This window comes from Sorex araneus, chromosome 9, assembly GCF_027595985.1.
Source record: "Sorex araneus isolate mSorAra2 chromosome 9, mSorAra2.pri, whole genome shotgun sequence".
NCBI classification, from domain to species: domain Eukaryota; kingdom Metazoa; phylum Chordata; class Mammalia; order Eulipotyphla; family Soricidae; genus Sorex; species Sorex araneus.
In genome coordinates this window covers 38,941,005-38,945,428 of record NC_073310.1, presented here as the reverse complement: position 1 = coordinate 38,945,428, position 4,424 = coordinate 38,941,005, and the positions used below count along the sequence as shown (strand labels likewise).

At 38.1% G+C, this 4,424-nt stretch overlaps 1 non-coding gene across 1 annotated transcript; it reads right to left on the bottom strand.

Moving 5' to 3' along the window:
• Window positions 1–1,722: 1,722 nt before the first annotated feature.
• On the bottom strand, window positions 1,723–1,936 carry LOC129398945 (small nucleolar RNA U3). Its single transcript, XR_008626807.1, has one exon. It is a non-coding gene; the product is annotated as a small nucleolar RNA U3 (small nucleolar RNA).
• Between the last annotated feature and the right edge of the window lie 2,488 nt (window positions 1,937–4,424).

The following is a 4,424-nucleotide window of genomic DNA, read 5'->3' as shown; positions in this document are numbered from 1 at the left end:
GGGTCTTTATTATTCCACAAAAACGTTATTTTTAATTTTTTTAGGTCCTTGAAGAATGTTGTCTGAATTTGGATAGGGAATGCATTGAGTCTATATGATAGCTTGTGTAGGATAGTCATTTTAACAATAGTGATTCTTTGAATCGATGAGTATGTATATTTTTCCATATCCTAAAGTCTTCTATCTTTTTCTTTTTTTTTTTTTTTGCTTTTTGGGTCACACCCGACGATGCAGAGGGGTTACTCCTGGCTTTGCACTCAGGAATTATTCCTGGCGGTGCTCAGGGGACCATATGGGATGCTGGGTTTCGAACCCGGGTTGGCCGTGTGCAAGGCAAATGCCCTACCAGCTATGCTATCGCTCCAGCCCCTTCTATCTTTTTCTTAAGTGATTTAAAGTTATGGTATATATCTCTTCCTACCTCCCCCTCCCCACACACAGTAGCACACTTTCTACTGAAGACCCATTCTCATGCTCTTCATTTCTGTTGCCTTTAAATATTTGTTGGATAAACAAAGAATGATCTCTCTCATACATGTAGTATGAAGAAACATAGCTGGGGAATAATAGATAATATGTTTTTCTACACATAGACAGGTGGTTTTTTATCATCCTTGAATAACATATATAGGTTTAAAATACAAATACATGTCAAATTCCATGTGAAATTCTATTTAAGTATAAAAGTGTCATACTTGTGCCAAAGTATTATTGAAGCTATAGTCCTTTCTGCCATATATTTCCCACACTATAAAATTTACATGAATATCTTTTTCATTGTATCTGTAAGAAAGAGCAGGCACGAAAATAACAATTTAGTGTCTATTAGAGAAGTTCAAAGCTCCAGCTTTTGAGTCAGAGGAGTTTAGATTTAAATCCCATCTTTATCACTTAGTAGTTTACTGGGAGAGTTACTTAAAATCAAAAAGCCTCCACTTCATTTGTAAAATATTAACAGTATTTATTGTATGGGTTTTCTTCGCCTCTCTAAATAAATGTAATGAAAATAAATCAGAGCAATGTCACTTCTTTAACTATTAAAACCATAAGTTCTCCTCACTTTGACAAGAACCGTATGTGTGTGACAACATAAGGTAGCCAAGGCCCTAGTATTGCAACTCAAAGCAGGGAAAAAGAAGAAAGTGATGACTGAATGGAGGGAAGAGCCTCAATCCCCTGGAGTCATTAATCAAGAAATATTCACTAGTGTCAGAAAATTGAATCAAGTAATTACTGTGATGAGAAGTGAGATACTGCTTTCCTCCCAGGAGGAATCAATGTAGCTGAAGGTCAAAGGATGAGCAGCATGCTAAAAGTTGAGGTACACAGAGAAAATAGTGACAATCATAAACTTTCTAGGTGGATGGTCAAGGATGCCTATGTCTAGAGAACAATAACAGACATCAGTATACAGTGTAACAAGATGTCCCCTTCCCAGATACCAGAACTGATTGTATATGCTCCGTTGAACTTGGAGAATTTACCTTAAGCTTATCAGTTTTCTGTTTGTGTGTTTTTGTTTTTTGCTTTTTGGGCCACACCCAGCGTGGACAGGACTTACACCTGTCTCTGTGCTTAAAGATAACTCCTGGCAGGGTTGGGGGACCATATGGGGTGATGGGGATCAAACCCAGGTCAGCTGTGTGCAAGGCAAGCATACCTTTAAAAGAGATTTGTGACTTCATTATTTCTATTTTTCTCGCTACTATATGAAAATGAGAAACCACTCGGAATATGTTCTCCCCCTCATGCCACTCTCAAGAGTGACATAAATGGTCATCAATAACAAAGAAATGTTGCTAATACAAATCTCAAAGCCAACTTCATGCTCAGAGGAGAACGTTTCATAACATCCTCGTGGTTCTGGGTGCTCTACACAGTCAGAGAAACTTCTCTAGTAAAGAACTATAGAAATGATCCCTGAAAGTATAGAGCTGGAGCGATAGCGCAGTGGGTAGGGCATTCACCTAACACGTGGCCGATCAGGGTTCGATTCCTCCGCCCCCCTTGGAGAGCCCGGCAAGCTACCAAGAGTATCTCGCCTGCATGGCAGAGCCTGGCAAGCTATCCGTGGCGAATTCGATATGCCAAAAACAGTAACAAGTCTCACAATGGAGATGTTACTGGTGCCCACTCGAGCAAATCAATGAGCAATGGGATGACAGTGACAGTGACAGTGACTATATGAAAATAGGAACTTAAGAACAAAGCTAAAGTTCAGTTTCTGTTCAAGTCACATCTTTGCATGCAAGATTGTGACTAATAATGGTCACAGGTCTTTACACTCCATTAGATAAAGCACATTTTTATTATCGAAATTATCCTTTGTATCCTAGAATTGAAATTTCACTTTGAACCTTGGCATTAGACAAGTCACCTTTGTGTCAAAAAATAGTTTTTGTTTGATATTTGTGTCTATCAAAACCACTAGGTCTTTGACAATGTCTGCATATCCAAGGCTGAGTTCTCTGCTTGAATTAATATCATTCCACTTGGCTCTCTAGGTCTGCTTCAGCTTGCTACTAACTAACTTTTGTTACAAAGCATTTAGTGTCACATTACTACAAATTGGGCAGAAATGTTATGTATCAGAAAGCAGTACTTGAGAAGCTATTCTATTTCCATCTTAATTTATTTTAAAAAGTTATAGAGAGATAATCTCAGAAGGCCAGTGTGATGAGCTAGAGAGTAGCGTAGTGGTCTTCCCTTTTCCTGGAGCAGAAGAAGGGTCACTCTAGAGAGAGAGCCCCGGTGCCTCCCCAGTGGAAAGTGCACAGATGTGCGAAAACACACAATACAGCAAAGTTTCAGAGATTTGGAAGAGATTTCAATAAAACTCTAATTCTTAGAACTTTGAAGGTCGCAGTATTGCTTGATTTAATCTTCTGTATTTTTGAATTATTAAGAACTAATTGCAGAGACAAGTTATATTTAAATAAAACTATCTCTTTTTTGTTTCAGATACATTAGTGGTGTTAAGGAATGATCAAGCAAAGTATCCAAGTCCAGAATCAACAGCTCTGAAACCATGAGGCCCAAACTCTAATCAAATGTGAAAGATTCCTGCCAAGATGGCAGATTGGGGCTGAGGTGGGGTACAGAAGAGGGAACCCGGGAACACTGGTGGAGGGAAGTTGACACTGGTGGTGAGATTGGTGATGGAATACTGTATACAAAAAGCCCAATTATGAATAACTTTATAGCTCACGGTGTTTTAATAATATAAGATTGGAGGAGAAATCTCTAAGATAAAGTTGCAAAGGATAATAAATATAGCTACCAACTTTTCAAGTTTTTTTCTGACAGGCTGGTATTCTGAGCAGAATAGATGAGATTCAATAGCAATAAATACAATGTCCTATATTCCCCAAAAATAAAATTTAAAAGATCTTAATTAAACACTGAGGAAACATCACAAAAACAATCTACTATAGTGTCATCTAGTGGCAGTAAGGACCAATTGCATGACATAATTTGGGAGGTTTATCTTTGATTATTTTTTCTGAGGTTTTTTATTTCCATTGAAAACACATGACAAAAATATTTGCTGGTATAAACATGGAGGAAATTCATAAATGTCATTAGCAAGCATCTACCTTTCCTATAATTTATAGCATCTGTATGGCATTCCTACTTTACTTTTAGAACTGGGAAAGAGACACTCATTACATACAGATTTTCAATCCTGAATAGTCCAATGTATTATCCATGCCTTCTATTTTCTTTATTGAGAAGCTTTACTGCCTGGGATTCTATTTTTATCAGAATCCCAGTCTGTCAGAAAAGACTTGAAAAGTTGATTACTATATTTACTATTCTTTGCAACTTTATCTTGTGCAGACAGATTGTGTAGACCAAATTCCTCCAGGGGTTAACTACTTAGAGACAGAAAATAAGTTTCCCAGGACTGTGTGAAAACCAATTCAGAATCCATACCTTGACCACTTACATCATTAGCTCTCACACTCTGGGAAGCCTTGCTAACTCCTTTGCACTGCCCTGCTAACCCAGGGGTAAGGTACAAGAACTCCACCTGTCCTGATAAGCCCAGGACCAGCTACTAGTTGAGGACAGAATCTATACCCTAAAGCTAGAGGAAATTATTCAAACTAGTCAAACTTACCCTGCCCTCATACAATCCTTCCTGCAGACAATATAATAAAATATTTTGTCCAGGACTAAAAATATGTCTCTAATGCATCAACAGAAAGATTTAGCAACAATGGAGGTCATTGACCACACTGGCTAGTAATGCAAATGGAGTAGTGTAGGGGTATTTGGGATAGAATAGAAAATTTAGTGGCAGTAACTAATGACTGGTAGCTAGAAGAGAGACAATAGAAGATATGCGCGTGCACGTGTGTGTGTGTGTGTGTGTGTGTGTGTGTGAGAAAAAAACTCCAGCAATTTTTCGTGGGAAGGAA